The sequence below is a fragment of the Felis catus genome, chromosome F2 (assembly GCF_018350175.1).
Source record: "Felis catus isolate Fca126 chromosome F2, F.catus_Fca126_mat1.0, whole genome shotgun sequence".
Taxonomy (NCBI): domain Eukaryota; kingdom Metazoa; phylum Chordata; class Mammalia; order Carnivora; family Felidae; genus Felis; species Felis catus.
Window position 1 is genome coordinate 70,273,999 of NC_058385.1, and position 21,218 is coordinate 70,295,216.

Below are 21,218 nucleotides of genomic sequence, written 5' to 3' on the forward strand. Positions count from 1 at the left end.
ATCTCCTGTGTCCCTGGCAGTCCCGTGACATACATGATGGTGAGCGGGAGACCCCGCTCTTCACTCAGGGTGGGGGAACAGACACACATCTGGGTTCTCCAGACTCCCCATGGGCATGGAGGGCTGCGGAGGGGCCCTTGTCCACTGGGGAGGCTTTGCAGAGAGGGTGCTGCAGCCTGAGGCTCTTGGAAGGTGCATGTCAGTAGGAGCCGAGCTGCTTTACGGTTGGGAAGCCCCCGCATCCTGTGCTCAGCACCCCAGTGCCCTCCTGTCCCGCATTTCCACGTCAGGATCCGATTTCCCACTTTGGGGACGGAACTCGTCTGCACCGAGTGCAGCTGACAGGCCTCCTGTGGAAGCTGTCGTGTGCTCCTTGGTCCTCGTGCACTCAGCCAGTCCTTGCGTTTTGCTTCCAGAGCCGCCCCGCTCCTGATCCGGGCGGCCGACTTTGGAAGCAGGACTAGTGCAGGTGCCTCTTCTGTGGTCACTGTTTTTCCCGTGGCACCTGGAATTAGGGCTGGTGTTCCAGCTGTTCCAGCTGTTCCATTCGAGGGACGGGGGATGACGGGTCTCCAGTCGCTGGGTAGGGGGAGCTGGGAGACGCATTGAGCCGTCTCTTACGGCCGTAGCCATGGCAGAAGTGAGCAGCGTCGCCTGCATTCTGTGGACAGAGGAGAGGCTGGACCGATCTGTCTGGGATGATGGGAAAGGAATTTCCCCAGAACTCAGCTGTTGGGAGCACGTGGAGGGAGCAGGAGGCCGTGCTGGGGCTCGGAGGCGCACCGTCCTGAATGGGTCCAGGCAGGGCTGCTCTGTGCCGGGGGCTCTGAGAAAGGCGTCGGCACCGTGCTTGTGCATGTGGTCTGCCCATCCTGAAGGCACTGCTGTTCCACTGGGGGCCCGCCCACCTGCACCCCTGCCTTCCGTGAGCCTGCCGTGGAACAGAGATCCCACAGTACACCTGCATTCTCGCTGCTCCCCCCCCCCCCCCGCCACGCCCCCTGTGACCCTGGACAGGTCCTTTCCCGTTCTCCAAGTTCTCGTTTCTCAGCCGCAGAATGGACCAGCCCCGCCTTGGGTTGGTCTTGAGGATCCCAAAGCTGGCCTGAGAAAATGCTCAGCAAAAAGGGAGCCCTTATTACTGGCTTCTCCTCCACTTCCTTCCTTACCTGTCTGCTTCTGACAGGTTATCCTCTCATCCCAGCCCTTCCTTGGACATGCACACAGGCTTGACTTCTTCCCTCTGACCCTCACCTTGCTCTTCTGGACTCCTCCCCTGGCACCAGCGCCCCCTGGGAGCACCTCCTGGCTCCTGCCTGATTGGTATTCTCAAGCTGCCCCCCCGACCCTGACTTTTGGGGAGAGGGCATCTGAGAGCTCGTGCCTGCCTGCCTGCCTGACCGTGGGCACAAGCCCACCCTGGTCTTCTCTAGCCACAGGCTGCTTCCTGTGTTCACTGCCTGCAGCACCGCAGGAACTCCTGGCCCACTCGGGACTCTGGGCTTGAAACAGAAACGTTTTTTCAGAACACCTCTGCTATTAGCCCATTTTACTATTACTCTGTTTCTTGTGGTTTCATATTGAGGTTTTTGGCTCATTGCTTCTGACCTGGAGTTTATTTTTAGTAGTGAAGACAGAGTTCAGTTAATGTCAAAATGTGAGGGCAAATGCAGAAGAGGGATTCGTAAGTCTAGGGGAAAATGCACCTAATTTTGTTTTTTTCTGATAATATCTGCCACACCAGCAGACGCTGAGCTTCCCCAGTGGTGCTACCGTGGGCTTATGCCGAGGCAGTGCCTGGTGTCCGGGCCATCCCCTGAACACGAAAGTGCTTCTGGGACTCTCTCGGTCCCACCAGTCCAGCAGCTGGCCACACAGATGGACAACCACTACAGTTACTGTTATGCGCGATAATTATTGTGATTATTATTAAAGGCCAGGCTTTGTAACTTTGGCTCTTATTATCTCCCCCGTGGGCTTCATTGTCGCCAGAAGCAGCATACAACTTTCTTGAATATCAGCTCTTTCCCCTGCACTGGAGATATTTTCTGAGGAGGCTACGGGTCTTGCCCTCTGTGTCTAGTCCCAGCTCTTGGCATCGGGACAGGAGTGCAGGACGTGCATGGGCAGTGTTTTCTCGGGCTGACTGAATTTGAGGTGCTTGGGGTTTGGGCCAGAAAGTCGGAAACAATGTAGAAAGTACTCCTCTTTCTTTCTTGTTTTTTTTTTTGCTTTTTTTTTTTAGATTTGACCATCTTTTTAAAAATATTTTTTTAATTATTTTTTAAAATTTAAATCCAAGTTAGTTAACATGTAATATAATATAATAATGTTTGCAGGAATAGAATTTCGTGATTCATCAGTTACGTATAACACCCAGTGCTCATCCCAACAAGTGCCCTCCTTCGGGCCCCTTGCCCATTTAGCCCTTCCCTCCACCCAACACACTCTGCCAGCAACCCTCAGTTTGTTCTCTGTATTTAAGAGTCTCTTATGGTTTGTCCCCCTCCCTGCTTTTATATTATCTTTGCTTCCCTTCCCTTATGTTCATCTGTCTTGTATCTTAAATTCCACATATGAGTGAAGTCATATGATACTTGTCTTTCTCCGACTTTTTTCACTTAGCATAATACCCTCCAGTTCCACCCACATTGTTGCAAATGGCAGGATTTCATTCTTTCGATGGCTGGAAAGTACTCCTCTTTCGAGGGCCCCCCGGTCTGCTTTGGGAAACATGATAAGCACTGCCATGCGCTTACGGACTTTCAGTTTGTGAAGTTCTCCCTCGTCTTTTCTCCTGTCTTTTCGTCCACGACTATTTGCTCAGAACCTGCAGCATCCCAGTGTGCAGGGTGCTCGAGTGTAAAGGAGGGAAAAGCCACCTTTATTTCTTGCTCTAAAAGAAATCTGGAAACAGAGACTGGCCGTCTGGATCCCCTGGTCGTGGGCCGCTTACCAGTGCCACCCCAAATCCGTACGTTGAAACCCTAATCCCGAATGCAATGGCCTCAGGAGGTGGGGCCTCTGGGAGGTGATGAGGTCATGAGGGTGGAGCCCTCACGATGCGATTAGTGTTCTTATAAAAGGACCAGAGAGAGAGAGAGAGAGAGAGAGAGAGAGAGAGAGAGAGAGAGAGAAGCTTCTCTCCACTCTCTGCAGTGTAAGGCCACAAACCGGAAGACTGTCTTTTGCACACCAGGACCTGAAATCTGCCAGCCACCAGGACCGGGAGAGATGAATGTCTGTCATCTAAGCCACCCGCTGTGAGTGGCATCCTGTGAGAGCAGGCTGAGCAGACCGGGACGCCGTATTTCACAGATGAGTGGACTGCAGACTCAGAGAGGTGGTGTTGGTGAGGCCTCCCTGCTGCCTGCTGCATCTCAAGTTCGAACGTGCATCTTCCGAATCCGAATCTGATCTGCAGCCTGTCTGGACTGTCTCTTTGCGGTCCCTCACCTCCGCATCTGTGTGTCCGTGTGCCCCTCTCCCGTGATTTTTCTCTGCCGTCTTCCTTTCCCCGTCTCCCAGATTTTTCTTCTGAAGATGAGGGTCTTTCTCTCCCCAGTGCCTCTTGGGGGAAAGGGATGAGGGGATCACGGGGCTGCTCTGTGGCTGCTGCCCGGGTGGAGGGCTCCCTCTCCGAGTCCCCCTCCCCAGCACCTGCTGTGGTGGCCCTGGCAGGATACAGCCACTCCTCCCGGTCCTCCTACCCTGGTCTGCATCCCCACCGTGAGCTGGGTGGTGCCCCAGCTCTGCGGAGACAACAGTGGATAAACATACTGGGGGAGACAGCATTCAAACAACTGTATTTGTGTAGTGTTATGGACTAAATGTACGCTCTCTACCCCACCCTCAGTGTGGCTGTATTTGAGCGCAGGGAGTACGGAAGCTTACTCGAGGGTGAGGCCCTGATCTGATTGGCTTAGTGTCTTTCTAAGAAGAGAGGCGGCAGAGCTCGTGGGAGAGCCGCACCTCGTCTCTCGTGTGAGGACGTAGCAAGAAGGTGGCTGTCTGTCTGCAGAGAAGAGATCTCTCACCAGAGACCGAAGGGGCCAGAACCTTGGCCTCAGACTTCTTGCCTCCAGAGCTGCGAGAAAATAAATGTCTGCTGTGCAAGCCACGTGGCCTCTGGAGTTTAGTTACGCAGCCCGAGCAGTCTAAGATGCATGGCGGACGCACGTCTTGGGCCACAGGCCACAGGCTGTAGGGAGGTTTGATTGCCTTGGCCCCAAAGCTCCTCTTTACGTGTCGGGTCCTGGCCGACAATTTTGAAACTTCACAGTCCCATCTTTAAAGTAAGGTGTCCGGTTGGTGTGCCTGGGTGGCTCAGCCCGTTAAGCGTCCGACTTCAGCTCAGGTCATGATCTCACGGTCCGTGAGTTCGAGCCCTGCGTCGGGCTCTGTGCTGCCAGCTTGGGGCCTGGAGCCCGCTTGGGATTCCGTGTCTCCCTCTCCCTCCGCCCCTCCCCTGCTTGTGCTCTGTCTCTGTCTCTCTCAAAAATAAGTAAACATAAAAAAAATATTTAAATGAGGTGCCCAGTGGAGCGACCATAAGAGCTATTCTCTGTTCTGTCTGTCCTGGCGCAGGGTTTCCCTCAGCCCCGCCCCGCTGACAGTTCTCACTTTGTGTCTTTCTTGCTCGCACAAGATCCGCTCTTTACCGAACACTCCCGTGGTCATGGCATCAGGCGCCTGGGAGTCGGGGCAGCCCTGGAGTCCCGGTCTTGCTCTTTGTGACCCACGGGGCTGCCTCGCGTCTCAGATCCGCTCCCTGTGTCACAGGAGCTGCTCACGTCAGTCGCGTGTGCCTTTTCGCAGCCCGCCCGTCTGCTTCCTCCCGACGCGGCTGAGCACTGGGGGTCCTACTAGTTGCGATTAGGCACCGCTAACAGGGTGCTGCCTTCAGGGGAGTAGTAGTGGTGTTGGGTGGGGCACGAACACCAGTAATACAGTAGTAACACGCATGTATTATTCATAGCGTTCCCAACACTTTCCATGTATTATCTCATTTTTCAGAACGTGTGAGGGGGTGGAGGTTCAGTAACACACCCTGGACGGCAAATGAAGGCATCTTCCCATGGAATGTGTGTGACGCACAGATTAGTACTATGTGCTTTTGCATCATCTCAAGCTCTTTTTATTTTCTAACTTGAGACTGATATCCAGGAGCTTTTACTAACGAGAGAACCGTTAGCTGAATCGAAGTAAGGGCTCCACATCCTGGGTCGGTCCATCCCAGTGGGTCTCTTGGTGCCTCTCACCCCGGACGGCCCCTGTTCCTCCCGGATGCTTTCCAGCTTGGGCGCCAGATTCTCTCCAGTGAGAAACCCTTCCTGCCCTGCTCCTCTGGGATCCGGGTTTGTCCGGGGGACTGGCTCCGGTGGGTTTTCTCCTCGGTTTGTAATGAAATAAGTGACAGAGCCCCACATGGCACACAGCTGTCTTGTGGCCTGGCTCCTCTGAGATGCGGGTGGTTCCAGAAGTCCTGTGCTGCTGCATTCTGGGTCCCTGTTGCCACTGAGTAATGACCAGCCTACTGGGAATCCTCATTCTTCTGCTCCAGCCATTTTTCCTCCAGTTGTGTCACTCTTGCAGAATCGGTTGTAGCAGGTGCCTTTGGGAAGAAAACACCCATCCATGGGGTAGATGCAAGCTGGCCTGCGGGGTTCCTTTTATCCTCCTGCAAAGATGAAACCTTTATTAAAGTAGAGAATTGATCTGCTCTAGCTTCGGACAGCGTTCAGCCTCAAGGACTCATATGGCCATTTTTCTGCTGTTGCAGAGCTGAGGCACCCTGGCTTCAAGCCTGTGGGAAATGAGATGCGTTAAGGAGAAGTTTCATACAAATAAAAATACGAAGGGGTGCCTGGGTGGCTCAGTCGGTTGAATGGCCAACTTCGGCTCAGGTCATGATCTCATGGTCCTTGAGTTCGAGCCCCTTGTCAGGCTCTGTGCTGACAGCTCGGAGCCTGGAGCCTGCTTTAGATTCTGTGTTCCGCCCCTCTCTCTGTCCCTCCCCCACCCGCTCTCTCAAAAATGAATAAATGTTAAAAAAAAAAAAAAGTAAAAAACGTAATAATAAGAGGAAAAAAGATAATTTAAGCGCCATCCTCTCTGATCTTGCTTCTTCCCTGGTGGACCGGGGGGCACTTGAGACCGTAACTGGCCATGTGGGGGAGGGGTATGGGAAGGGTCCCAGGAAGGAGACGTGAGCCCTGGTCTCTGCTTCACCGCTGGGAAGAGGGCTCTTGGATGCTTCTGAGCCTCAGTTTCCTCCCCTGCAGAGTGAGCTGTTCTGAGGACCAAATGACATTGTTGCCTGGCTCCTCAAAGACGCCTGAGACGCTCTGCCCCTGGCCACTGAGCTGAAGGGTTCATTGGCCATTTGCTACGGGCCTTCGGAGCCCGATGGTCTCCAGTGATAAGTGAAAGCAGCGACTGGCTGGCTGCCAGAGTTCCTCCCAGCTTACACGGTCCACGTTCACACCAGTTCCCTTCCAGGCTGATAACGTTTTCCAGAGTTGAATGGGAGCCCTGGAAGACGGTCATCACGGGAGCAGAAATGCAGGGAAATATTCCAGATGTCATAATTTTTTACCTATACCCCCTGTGCGTCCACTCCCCCGTGCCTATCCTTCACACACATTTTTTTTTAACAGACTTTATTTTTAGAACAGTTGTACGTTTTGCCAGAAAACTGTGACAGCCTTTCTGGATGGTCTCATATACCCCACAGTCAGTTTTCCCTGGTATGAACCTTTTACGTTACTGTGGCACATTTGTTACAATTAATGACCAATATCGATGCATTATAGTTAACTATCATTTATACTTTTTAGATTGCCTCAGTTTTTACCTGATGTCCTTTTACTTCTAAGGATCCCATCCGGTATACTATATTACATCTAGTTGCTATGTTTCTTTAGGTTCCTCTTGGCTGTGACAGTTTCTCAGACTTCCCTTATTTTTGATGACCTTGACAGTTTTGAAGCGTGCTGGCCAGGTACTTTGTAGATTGTCCCTCAGTTAGGATTCGCCTGATGTTTTTCTCAGCAGTAGACTGGGATAATGGCTTTGGGAAGGAAGACCCCGGGGGCAGAGTGCTATTTTCATCACATCATTTCAAGGCTGTATGCTACCACCTGAGTAATCACCGTCAATGTTAACCTTGACCACCATTTGTCAGATTTCTCCATTGTAAAATATTCTCCCTCTCCCACTGTCCCCCCCCCCACCCCCAAGCGGACAGATGTCACTATATATAGCCCACACTTAGGGAGTGGGAGATTATTCTACCTCTTCGTGGTGGAGTATCTACGGCGACTACTTGGAATCCTTCTCCGTAGGAGATTTGTCTCCCAGCCCCCATGTCTGTGTCTGTGTCTATGTGTGTGTATGTGTCTACATACATCAGTGTGGCATCACAGATGTGTATTATATTTATTATATACTTTGGATTAGAGTCCAGTAGGACTTCATTTGTTGCGTTGCTCGTGTTTTTCCAGCCTTGGCCCCTGGGAGCCCTTCCGGTTGGCTGCCTTGTCCTTCTGACACACCCCCTCCGCCATTAGTTTCACACACCTCCCATTATTGTGGCAGTTTTTGTTGGTTTGCTTGTTTTTGAGCATTTCCTTACTTTCTGGCACTACCTCTGGATTTCCTGCCCCAGACGTAGAATCAGCCATTTCCCCGAGGAAATTTCCCCTGGTTTCTTTTGTCAGAGAATGAGATTAGAAACCAAGGCGCAGGTACTAGATGTGCTCATTGCTACTGGGGTGTCACTGCTCCTAGGCCTTCTCAGGGATAGCGATGAAATATATGTGTGTAGGGTCACCTGGGTGGTTCAGTCCATTAAGTGTCCCACTCTTGATTTTGGCTCAGGTCCTGATCTCATGGTTCGTGAGTTTAAACCCCACGTCGAGCTCTGTGCTGATGGCATTGAACCGGGTTTGGATTTTCTCTCTCCCTCTCTCTCCCTCTGCCTCTCTCTCCCTCTCTCTCCCTCTCTCTCCCTCTCTCTCTCTCTCCCTCCCTCCCTCCTTCCCTCCTTCCCTCTCTCTCTCTCTGCCCCTCCTCTGCTCATGCTCTCTCTCTCAAAATAAAGAAATAAAATTAGAAAAAAAATGTGTGTGTGTGTGTGTGTGTGTGTGTGTGTGTGTGTGTGTGTACTAACTTACATATACCCACATGTGCATAAATATTTGCATGAGTATCCCTCTGGATCTATATGAGGCTAACTGAATTCATACTGATGTCCCAGCTCTAACTCACGCACTGTTGAACAGACTTGTTTTTTTTTCAGCCACATTGGTTGGCAGGGGGTGGCGATGAATGGTGAGGTCCAAAAGTCCACGTGGGCAGAAAGCCGTGGCTGAGAACACTGGACTTTTCCCTGTGAGCAGTGTGGTCTCATGAGCAGAAGTGAAGGTGAGCCAGACACAGTGGGACAGAGGCTCAGAAATGTGTACTGCCCAGAATGCTTGTAGACCAGGAAGCTATCACAGGCACACTGGCCTTTGCATAGCTCTTTCTGGGCCTGTGTGCCTTTCATGGTCTCTTGGCCTTCCTGTCCTGCAGGAAGCTTTTTTCCATGTCACCCCTACTGCTTGGCCTCTCTTTCCACACTCCTGAGCCCCACTGGCTTACCCCATTAGAATGTGCCCCTCCCTCTCTCCCTTCCTTCCTTCCTTCCTTCCTTCCTTCCTTCCTTCCTTCCTGTCTCTCTCTGCTTTCCTCTCTCTCCCTTCCTCCCTCTCTTTCTTCTTTTTTCCTTCCTCCTTTCCTTTCCTTTCCTTTCCTTTCCTTTCCTTTCCTTTCCTTTCCTTTCCTTTCCCTTCCCTCCCCTCCCCTCCCCTTCCCTTCCTTTTTTCTTTCCTTTCCTCCTTCCTTCCTTCCTGTCTCTCTCTGCCTTCCTCTCTCTTTCTCCCTCCCTCCCTCCCTTTCTTCTTTTTTCCTTCCTCCCTCCCTCCCTTTCCCTCCTCCTTTCCTTTCCTTTCCTTTCCTTTCCTTTCCTTTCCTTTCCTTTCCTTTTTTTCTTTCCTTTCCTCCTTCCTTCCCTCCTTCCTTTCTTCCTTTCTTTTCCACATCTTCCAAGTAGACCAAACCTTTGAGGGAAGCCCTGTGTCATCTCAGTTGTGACTCACACAGCCCCCGAAGTGAAGGAGAGGCTTCATCCATTCAGCTCCTGAGTTTGTTGGGAAAATAAAGCCGTGGACAAACACATGCCCCTGACTTCTTGGAACTTGATGCTCGCCAAATGGGCATGAAGGCATTCACATACACTGTGGGATGCCCCCCCCCCCCCCCGGTTTCCTTTTCTGCCAGGTGTCTCGAACTCATTTATCTCCAGGGCCAGGCAGGCAGCGTGAGGGAGTGATGTGGGCCTGGTGGGCAGGCAGCAGGGATTGGTGGGGAACTGGGAGGCACACAGGGCCGATGAGGAACTGGGACACCTGGTGTGACGTACGGGCCGGGCTGTCCAGCTCGGGTCTGTGCCTGACTAGTTGTTTGTAAACTTTTTGGCTCTTGCCCCCGTGCATGCCCAGCATAAAGGGAGTGGTGGCCAGCCCGCGGTTTCTGGTTCCGGCCCGGGAGGACCGCTGGCCCAGTGTGGCCAGATCTGATGGCTCCGAGGGGACTGCAGGCCTGGGAGGGAGGAGGGTGCCATCTGCCCCCTGTTCCTGACATGGTCACCGCGGCAACACTTCCTCCCCTTGGCAGCAGCATGTGGTCCCGTGCCAACAGTGGCTTCCAGTTTGCAAGCATGTTTTTTTGGTCCCGCACTCTGGGCACCAGCCTCACTGGCTGTTCTAGGAGATGACACCCCAGCCAGGACCCCCACAGGCCCCGCCAGACTTCTCAGAACCCCACTCTCACGCCCCATCCCTGAGGGGGCGGGCTGCGTTGGGGTCCTCCTCCTGCCTGTTCAGTAAACGGCTCTTTGTCTGAAATTGTGCCTGTTGAGGCGACTGGTGTGCTTCCTCGTCCCAGATGGGACCCTGATTAACACGCAGGGCGCCTGTCCGTATTTCCCACCCCTGTCTTCTTCGCTCAGCTGAGCTCGAAGCGGGTGTCCAAACTTGTGACCCAGGGGCCCCACCACCCACCTGCAAGCCCTTCCTGGAAGGCCTGCTGGCCTGCAGCTTCCACTCACTGCTGGCCGTCCTCACCTCCTGCTGCCTCCCACGGCCACGGGCACTCCCGGGGCGGCGGGCGGGCGGCGGGGGGGGGGGCCCGCCGGCAGCCCCTGGTTCACAGCCCACTGAGCAGGGCGGGCGGCGATGCTCTGGGTTTTCCACAATGAGCCCTGGTCCCCGGGGTGGGCCGGGCTCCTCTGTGTCCGCAGAGGCGTGTCCCCCCTGCAGGGTGGAAACAGCCTTGTCAAAATGAACCAGGGCAGCGCTGACGGGAAAGTGAGGCCAGCGTGGGGAGGGCACATGGGCCGGTGCTTGCCAGGGGGTTTCCTCCCTGCCGATACCCCACAGGAGGCCGCTTCTGGCACACTTCCTGCAACCCTGCACCCCCCGCCCCCACGGCCACTCACTGAAGAGTGTCGCCTTTGTGCCAGAACAGCCCTCCTCCCAGGATTTTCCCCTTGCCCCCTGCCCCAGCACCATCGACTGAACTCGCCCTCCTTACAGGGCATGGCGACAACCCTTTCGTCACTCCACCGCCGAACCCGTATGTTCCTTGGGGTGCAGTGTGGTGGATGATAAATCATGATATTCCTCGGTCTTTCTGATTGATAGCGATCATTATGACGGTCATCTGTGTCCAAAACCAGCCTTCTTCGTACATGCATTCCATTTTCCTGGCGTCGCTTTGCACGTTACCTTCCTCATTCGGGACCTTCCCGAATGGGCTGTGTGGATTTATCGGGGGTGCGTATTAGTTTGCCAGGGCGGCTGTAACGAAGTACCACCAACAAGGTGGCTCAAAACAGGAGAAACGTGTTCTCAGACAGTTGTGCAGATCAGAAGCCAGGAGGCAAGATGGTGGCAGGACCGTGTTCCCTCTGAAGGTTCTAGGGAAGAACGCTTCCTCTCCCCCTAGCGTGTGGTGATGTCTGCCAGTCATTGGCCATCGTTGGTTTGTAGCTGCACCTCCCCTTGCCTCTGCCTCTGTCCTCATTTGGGCTTCTCTCTGGTGTGTCTGTGTTCAAATTTCCCTTTTCTTAAAAGGATCAGGTCCATCCTAATCGCAGATGACCTCACCTTAACTTGATTACTTCTGCAAAGACCCTATTTCCAAATGAGGTCACATTCACAGGTACCGGGAGGTAGGACTCCAATATATCTTTCTGGGGACACAGTTCAGCCCCAAACAGGGTATACGAAGAAAACGTTATAGCTTCTATTTTTGTTTGTTTTATTCCTTTTTTAGAAAATATCTTAATTTCTTTTTAACGTTTGTTCATTTCTGAGAGACTGAGAGCATGAGTCTCTGAGCGTGAATCCAAAGCAGGCTCCAGGCTCTGAGCTGTCAGCACAGAGCCCGATGCAGGGCTCGAACCCACGAACCGTGAGATCATGACCTGAGCTGAAGTCGGATGCTTAACCGACTGAGCCACCCAGGCGCCCCGAAAACGTCTTCATTTTTGTAAGCTCCATAGTATCCAGACATTTATGTGTATAAATGAAAAAAAAAATACTTATGCAGAATTTGGGGGCTGTGCTCAAACATGAGTGTTGAGAACATACTCAAAACACACACACACACACACACACACACACTCATCAGGCCACTGGTCTGACTTATAGATTGGCCCAGTCACAGTCAACTTGGGCTGCCTTAACAAAATACCGTATGTAGACTGGGTGGCTTAAATAGGGAACTAATTTTCACACAGTTCTGAGACTAGGGATCCCAACATCAAGGTGTGACTGATTCAATTTCTGGTGAAGTATCCGTTCCTGGCAGGTGGATGGGTACCTTCCTGCTGTGTCCTCGTAGAGAAAGCGAGCAAGAGAGAGAGAGAGAGGGAGAGAGAGAACACAGGCTGTATGGTGTCTCTTATAAGTACATTCATCCTTTTGGAGCCAGGCTCCACCTTTATGACATCATTTATTCCTCATTACCTCCGCGAAGGCCTTTTCTCCAAATACAGTCACATTGGTGAATGGCACTTCAACATAAGCATTTTTGGGGAGACACAATTCAGTCCATAGCAGGGCCCATCTTCTGGATTTTATTACACAATCCGATGCCCTTGGCTCTTGTGAATTACAGAAGAAACCTGAATCCCAGCAGGGCAGATAGACCCTGACTTCAGTTCCAGCTCCACCTGGCTTTTATCTTGGTGTTTTTCATCACTTTTTATTTCATTTCGTTTTATCATCAGTAGCCGGGTGCCTTAGGCAAGTTCATTACCCTCTCTGAGCCTCACTTTCCACATCTGGGACATGGGGATGATGCCTGCCCCGGGGAGTTGTTAGCAGCTGCCGACAGTTTCCCCTTCTGACCACCGCTCCCTCCCTGCTGCCCTGCAGCCGTGGCTCCTTTGGGCCTGCCCCAGCAGGGTGGGAGAGTCGTGAGGGGCAGATACTTCGTTCTGGCTTCTGGCGGTCGCTGTAGGCACCACCTGCTCCGAGGCCTTGCTGGGCCCTGCCTTTCTCAGCCCCTTTATGTGTCATCCAGTCGTGGGTCTCGTCTCCCCCTCATGATGTCATTGTCGGTATTGAACCGCCGTTTTGTTTCTTTATGCGTGGAGTGTCTTGCTCTAGGCCAGCTCGTAAAGCAGGTCCGTGGCATCCAGCCAGCTTGTATATAGCAGGTGATCAGTGACTGAGAATTTATTGGGTTTATCGGGTAGTGGAGAAGGGAGGGCTTTGGCCCAGCTGCCAGAGCTTCTTCCCCTTCCTCTCCCTCTCTCCATCTCAAAGGAGGTTGGGGGGAGGCAGGATGAGAAGCTCTCCTTCTGCCCTCACTGCCCACTGCCCCGGACACAGTCGGCAGGAAGCAAGGTCTCCGTGATCCTAGACAAGAGCCCCAGCAGTGCCGTCACCGGACCATGGGCCTGGAGGTCACATAACACAGTGGGAGCCCTTAGCCTGTCCCTTACTGCTAGCAAGGACTTGGGCAAAAGCCCAGTTCTTCCTTTTTGCAAAATGAAGCTTATTGATAATGGTGCCTGCCTCGTCAGGTGGCAGTGGAGAGGAAATGAGACAATGTGTGTGTGCCCTTTGGACCAGGAAGGTCCAGGCCTGAGGGAGAGACCCAGGCCAGCAGAGCCACTGCTCTCCAGATGAACTCTGCACGAGGCTTCCAGAGTGAGTTACTTCCCCTCACTGAGTTTCTGCTGTTTGTACAGGTAGTAATGCTTTTCTCGAAGTTGTTATGAAACGTTACATAAGGTGACATGAAGCGGGTTGTAAAACACAACACAAAGGTTAGTAGTCATTATTAGCAAGTGTGATTGGGAAACTTCATTCCTGCATTGGTATTGTCTGAGATTTGTTACCTTGACATCTGGAGCTGAGGCCCAGTGATGACTGGTACACATGCAAATTGTTGAGTCCTTCCCAAATAGCAAGTGAATATGGCACCCTGCACATTTGTGGGAGTCTTTTTCCCGGGAGTCTTTTGTAGCACACGTGCATGCTGTTGACTGCTGTTTGGCTGGAGCCCTGACCTTCTGAAACTTCTGAAAAGGTCTCCAACGAACAGATGGACCCACGTTCCTTGTTCTTGTGGCTCCTGCTCACAGCATCTGCCCTGGTGCTGGCACAGCCATAGCTGGTTTCCTTAGCTCCTGCGTTGGACATTCCGGCGGACTGTAGCGATGGATGTTGGCAAGGGAAAGTGGGTACTCTCATGCACCGCTGGGGGGCCAAGGCGGTGATGAATCAGACTGAGTTTGTTGAAGGAAGCTTTGGCAGGCCCTTAAGGGGCCTCTTAAGGTTTAGAGTGTGTGCGCTTCTGATGAGTCAGTCTGTCTTCTAGAAATAGTAAGACAAGTTGCAAAAGATACTCATTTTACAGCATTGATAAAATAGCAGACCCTGGAAGACTGATTGACAATGATTGACAATGTCCTACTCAACAGTCACTAAGAAGAGTGAGATGTGCCCTCCTCAGTGCATCAAATCAGGAAGCACTTGTCTGTTGGCTTGTCCCTTTACTGATTATATTGACCTTGATCCCTGGATGAAGGCGGTGTTGGCCAGTTTTCTCCACTATAAAGTTACTATTTTTAAGTATCTTGTCAGGAGATACTTTGAAATTATGTAAACATTGGGTTTCTTATCTTGCTTGTACCTACCTAATTTTAGCACCCATCATTGATTATCTGCTTGAAACTATTCAACTGTTGGTACTTGCCAAACAGTGGTTGTCCATTTCGTCATTATTTCTATACTTATCAGTTGGGATTCTAACGTAAGGAAGAGCTTACTTTTCCACTCAAAGAAATTTAATGATTTGTATTGGTATGAGCCCATGCATTTTTACTATATGGGTATTATTGATAAGTGCAGTTATTTTTTGCTCAAATTTTTCTAGATCTGGCCACGGGGGCCTTTCAGGTTGAGCGTTGTGTCCTGTCGACATTTCCTCCACATGTTTTGAGGACTGCCTTGCTTTCTGGCACTACAGGATATGCTAGTCCCCTCTTGTGCCATCCCTACCCCAACTGTTGAGTCAGCCACTGGTTCCGTGGAATTCTTGCCAGAACCACAAACGCTGAAATTAACAATGAGGAATAGTGAGAGAAAACCAAATTGAGGGACATTCGACAAAATAACTGGTCAGTACTTTTCAAAAATGGAAGACAAAGCAAGACTGAGGAATGGTTCCAGATTAAAGGAGACTAAGGGATGGGGCAGGTGAGTGCATTAGGGGACCCCGGATTGGATTTTGAATTGGAAAAGACACCTTTGGTAAAATCTCAGTAAATCTTTGGACTAAGCAGTCGTATTATATTAATCTTAATTTCCTGGTACAACTTGGTAATTGTGCTGTGGTTACACAAGACGTCAATACTGAGAAATTGCAAGACTATGGGAATTCATTGAATCTGTAAACGCTTTTTGGCAGTGTGCCAACACTTTTGGGCACTCGGAAGTGAAAAATTAAAAAAAAAATAAGAATTTAAATACAAATAACATAAATCGATATATACGAATTTAGAGAGGTGTCCATAATCAATTAATTGAAGATGAGTCGTACTTTTTGCATAGAACCAGCCCACTTTTGTAAAACGAGACGGAGCAAAATGTGCAAATGTGTTTTTATCGACACATGGAGAAATTCTGAGAAGGGTTAGTACTTCTTGTGAACAGATATTTCTGGGAAATGCAATTGGAAGGTGTGAGAAAGTAGGAGCTGCTACTTTGACTCTTGTTTTTTAAAGAAAGAGCCTGTTTGGATATTAGCATGGAAAAGTGGCTTGTGCACGTGTGTGTTTAGTCTTGATGACCTCCATCCAGCCCCATCCCTGTTGCATACTCCTGCACCCAGGCAGTGCCGCACAAAAAGTCTTACCCAGCGAACACTCGCCCGGTGTTGAATCCACCATCTGCTTTCCTCGTCCGATCCTTAACAAATCTGTTGGTTGGAGGCGCACAGGGGGACCTGCAGTCCACGCCGGTTAACGATGAAACCAGCTGACTCATCTTCCCTTTATCCGAGGAAGCCGGCCATCGTTCATCCTTGAAAACTTTAGGGAGAACTTTATTCCTGAGTGCACATTCTTCTAGGCTCCCCAGGGGAATGTAAATTACACGCGACAGTCATCCTATTTGCTCCTCTAAGGAACAGTGATTAGTTAAGTGGTACTTGATGTCTCAAAACCCAGTTCGTGAGTGAACCGTGATCGGCTCCTCCCAGGATTTTTTTTTTTTTAATGATCACTAGGCTTTAGTAGTTTATGTAAAATTTCATTTACTTGGATTTATGTTTGCATATAGGTTAGTTTTCTTGTTTTAGAGCCAATGCTCCTTGATTCAAGAAGGGAGAAACACGAACAGAAGTTGACACCTCTTGAAGGTCCATTGTGTGCTGAGAGCCGTTCCAAGTTGACTACTGTGATGTCCCCACTACTAGGTAACACTGTTCCAACTTATCAGTGAAGGGAACGGATACAAAAAAGTGCCCTGTAGCCTCTGGTGTGTTCAGTGGATGAGCTCCTGCAAGAACTGGTCCCTGCCTCTTGCCTCCTTTTGGATTCATTCTCCAGAACAGTTTCTGTTTGCTTCCTTCTGCTCACTGGGCTGCCCCATGAGCTCTGGTAGCTCCTACAGGCTGGTCCCACTTCTGCATTCTGGATTCTTTGCCTTGTTCTGGCATGGTGTTTCCATGGATGCTTCTCTCGGTACTCATTATAATGATGGTGATAACAGTAAAAATAGAATATATACATGTCTTTATCCAACCGTCGCTATGCTGGGCAAAATGCTGAGCTCTCCCAAGCTTTATGCTGTTGATCCTTCCAGCTACCCAGTGAGGTTTAGGGGCTCGGTGTGGGATGGCAGCCTGAAAGCCACAGCCAGGTTCGTCTAGGAACCAGAAGCTATGTCCATTCTAGGATGTTCTCTTCATTTCAGTATTCACTTAGTTAAGCTCTTGCACTAGGTTTTTGTTTTTTGCAAGCAAGTAAACTCGGCCAAATTTTTTCTCCCACGGCATTATAGCCACATATTCTCAGACATTATAAATATATGGTTGAACCAATATTCATACACATCACCACTCTTTCAATGACATAAGCTAATAATGAAGTACCCCAAAATTAAACTACACAGCTGAAAAGCATATAAAATATTAGATGTCTGCTTACTTCATTAGTAGAAACTATTTTTTTCAATCAAAGGCTATGGAAAAGAAACGAAAAAGTTCAGTATTTCAACAAAAAGATCATCTTCCAGTAAGTATGGTAAAAGAAATGACAAGATTTTCAGAAAGTCTGTGATCAGAAATTGTTTTCGCTACAATAAAACCATCACGTAACAGGGGCCCCTGGGTGGCTCTCAGTTGGTTGAGCGTCTGACTTCGGCTCAGGTCATGATTTCACGGTCCATGAGTTCGAGCCCCACGTTGGGCTCTGTGCTGACAGCTCAGAGCCTGGAGCCTGCTTTGGATACTGTGTCTCCCTCTCTCTCTCTGCCCTCCCCCGCTTGTGCTCTCTCTCTCAAAAATAAACATTGAAAATAACTAAAAAGACCATCACATAAGAAAGTATCTCAGTCTTTTAAAACATGTACTACATTGAAGGGCCCATTCTATGTCCCGGGTAAGACACAAGTACCATTATACTGAAATTCTTAATAATTCCCTAGAAATTCTTACTAGTCCCCTTTCACTGTTTTTTTTTTCCAGGTCCTCCCTGTCACATTGTACCCAAAGGGCAAGCATGAATAGAACTGTGAGACTTTTTTGTCTAAAGACGTTAAGACAAAACTCTGTGATGTTTTGCAAATAGATGTGTGTGTGTGTGTGTGTGTGTGTGTGTGTGTGTGTGTGTGTGTCTACAGCTCTTTCTCGACTTACGGATATCACTTATATTCTGATTAAACGATTGTTAAGTTGAAAATATTTTAAGTCAAAAATGCACGTAATTCACCTACTACCAAAAATCATAGCTAGCATAGCCTGCCTTAAACGTCCTCAGAACACTTACATTAGCCTATAGTTGGGCAAAATCATCCAATGGAAAGCTTGGTTTTTTTTTTATATTAAAGTGGTGAATATCTCACGTAATTTCTTGAATACTGTACTGAAAGTGACAAACAGAATGGTTGGCAGTGTATCGGTTGCTGACACTCGTGACCCTGTCTGGCTGGGAACCACAGCTGCTGCCCGGCACCATGAGAGAGGATCATGCCTTCTGTCCCTAGCATGGGAAGAAGATCCACACGCAAAATTCCAAGTACGCTTTCCTCGTGTATGCATATCGCTTTCACACCATTGTAAATTAAACAAATTATAAGTCAACCCATTGGAAGTTGGGGACTGTGTGTGTGTGTGTGTGTGTGTGTGTGTGTGTGTGTGTGAGATTTTGAGAAACACATTTAAAAAAGTCTAATGCTTGGCAAATCTGACATTGGTCATGGTTGTGCCAATCCTTATGTATTGTATGTGGATCTGAGCAGTGTAAACATAGATAGATATACAGGCAAATGGCTATAGACGCCCTGTCTTCAGTGTTTTTTTTTTTTTATTTTTAGTATTTATTTATTGTTGAGAGAGAGGAGAGAGTGCGAGAGAGCAGCAGAGTGGCAGAGAGTGAGGGAGACAGAGAATCCCAAGCAAGCTCTGTGCTGCCATTACACAGCCAGATGTGGGGCTTGAACCCACGAACCATGAGATCATGACCTGAGCCAAAATCAAGAGTCGGACGCTTAACCAACTGAGCCATCCGGGTGCCCCTTTAGTGTTTGAAATGACCAAGGGGAAGCCACACTGTAGCATCCCAGTTCTATGTGAACTAAAAATATGTGGTATTTTAGTGCAAAATATTTTAACATTAAATTACCGTTCGCATAAATATTAGTATAAAAGGATGCTGAAAATAAACTGTTGTGCTGGTGATTTTGGCACGCAATCCTTTTAAGTTTCTTGTCAATGAGATCCTGGCATAGGAAATACATTTGAGTAAGAATCGTAGCTCAGTAAGGCTTGATTTCAGGAAAGTCACCTGATAAAGAAAGGTAAAAGTGTTTCCAAGGCTGAACAGCGAGAATCTCTCACTCAGTGTTGGAGGAGATTGACAGGAACCCAAATATAAGTTACACTTTGTTCAAGCCTGGTTCCTGTACATCTGCTTTTCAGGACTGCAGTGCACGCTTCCTTGGACATCCTGCTCCTCAAGGATCCACAGTGCCGATCCGTACCTTAAGCTGTATTCTGTCTCACTTTCCACTTGAAAGGTCTCAGGGCAGCCCAGTTTCACAGGATGCAACAGGTGTTTCTGTGACCTCCACACCGTTGCCTTCATCTAGCAAGCTGGGAAATGCTCCAGGCACTTCCAGGAAATACCAGGGCCCGGTCGCCAGCCCTCTCCCAAGACCTGTAGCTCAGTGGGCAGCAACACAGCGCCCAGCTTTTCCACCAAATTTCAATTTTTATAGGATTTAACCTGTCATCAAGACCTGGACTTTGGGTGGTGAGTCGTCTTCAAAAGGCCAGGCCAGGGGTGCCTTGGGTGGCTCAGTCGGTTGAGCATCCGACTTCGGCTCAGGTCATGATCTCGCAGTCCGTGGGTTCGAGCCCCACGTCGGGCTCTGTGCTGACAGCTCGGAGCCTGGAGCCTGTTTCAGATTCTGTGTCTCTGTCTCTCTCCGCCCCTCCCCTGCTTGTGTTCTTTCTCTGTCTCAAAGATAAATAAACAGTAAAAAAAAAAAAAAAAAAAAAGGCCAGGCCAGTCCTGTTGCCCCCTGTCTGCACAAGAACAGTGTTATAGTGGCTTTGACGGCTCAGCTCTCTCCTGCAGCCCTTGGCTCTCCTTAATAATCAGTGGGTGGGCCTCTGGCATTTAGGAAGACACGTGGCCACCCTTTAGCAAATTACCTCTGGTGATAAAGTCTGTCTTTGGAGAGGTCTCAGTGTTCACTTGTTGTTTTTTGAGATCCTGTCGTTAAGCATCTACTCAGGGTGAGGTACTATGCTGGGGATGAAGGGTGCAGAGAAGTCTGGCGTGACCCCTCCCACTTCTAAGGATCGCACTCCTGTAGCAGAAAACAAAATCCAGTTCTGTAGAGGCTACTGGCTTTTTGCCGTGCTCATGGCTACATCTGCCACTCGGAGCTCGGAGCCTTGTAAGCAAGAGAAGGCACTGTAGTGAATGAACAAGAGTCTCCTGATTTCAGCTCCAGAGTCACCACCTCTGTAATAAAAGCTGATCAAAGGGCAGGGCTATGTTTTCTTCTTGCTGTGACCTCTTTGACTCTCCTGTGAACTTCCTATCCCTGGCTTATGGCCCATTCTTTCTTAGGGTGCAGGAACCTCTTACATGTAGGTAGTGACCCTCTTTAGACCAGAGTGTCTTGGGGGCAGGTTATTCGTATTTGTTTTCTCCACACGTATAACAAATGCTTTGTAGGCATTGTGGGTACGCAGTGTCTGAATAAGATTTGCTAATGCTTAGCGAGAAAACCTTACGGGGGGAAGTATTATGGACTGAATTGTGTCCCCGCTCCCCCCGCCCAAATTCATATGGTGAAGCCCTAACCTTCGAGGTGATGGTTTATGGAGATGAGCTCCCTGGGTGGTGATTAGGTTTAGATGGGTCATGACAGTGGGGCCCCATGATAGGATTAGTGCCCTGCGTAAGGAGAGATGTTAGAGAGCTTGATATCTATTTCCTCCCCTAGTAGGAGGACATGGCAGGATGGTAGCCATGTGCAACCCAAAAAGAGAGGCTTCAGAAGAACCTAAGCCTGTCAACACTTTGATCTTGGACTTCAGCTTCCAGAACTATGAGAAAATGAATTTGTTGGTTAAGCCACCCAGTCTGTAGTATTTTGTTGTGGCAGCTCAAGCTGACGGAGACAGGGGACTCAGTGTTTGCCTTAGCTTCATGTGGAGAAGACTGGACAGGAGTTGGGAGGTTGAGGTGGACTTTCATGATGGTCATCTCCAATCAGGAATGCAGGAAGGATGAGAGTAAGTCAGTTATGTCTTATGTGGCCTCAAAAGTCAGAACTAAGATTGAGAGCAGTGGGGAGAACAGGCAGACATATCAACGGAGCAAAGGAAACGGAGCCTTAATGGATGAACTGAGTGGTCTCAAACAGCAGTCAGGGGCTCATCGTTGGAGAGATCCATGTAGAGACCACACTGGACTGAGAGGGGATGGGATGGGAGGTCCCTGTAGACCCTGAGAGCCTCTGAGTCCATGATTAATCATTGCACACAGGAACATAGCCTCTCATTTGTAGAGCAGGTTGCAATATTCCAGAGCATGTTCATATGTATTATGTCATTGGATTTATCTAACAGCCTTGTGGGTGATGCCCAGTACAAGCTTGATGAATGAGGGAATGGGCACACGAGCCATTGCTGTGCTGTGGACAGCAGAACAAGGACATGTGTGCCCAGTGGTTTCTTGACTCCATAGTGAAGGTCAAGCCAGGCTTGAACCCACATCTCTGCTGTACCCACCACTCTAGCCAACTACTCCAGGTTGGCAGAGATAACACTGTCTTTAAGTGGTATCTTCTTCTGGTTTTGTTGTTTTCCATCTTAGTGAATTCTCAGCATCCACATCCCCTTTCGTCCTTGCT

General features: G+C 49.7%; 1 protein-coding gene across 39 annotated transcripts in view; it reads left to right on the forward strand.

Annotated features, from left to right (window-relative positions):
- Positions 1-21,218, forward strand: part of LOC102900020 — a 369,137-nt gene that overhangs the window by 150,849 nt on the left and 197,070 nt on the right. The window contains exon 4 of one of the 39 annotated variants that reach the window (XM_045049742.1): positions 3,200-4,120. The exons of the other annotated variants lie outside the window; for them this stretch is intronic. The gene's annotated coding sequence lies outside the window, so the exon portion shown is untranslated. Of the gene's footprint in view, positions 1-3,199; positions 4,121-21,218 lie in introns of those variants that run through there. 39 annotated transcript variants of the gene reach the window in all.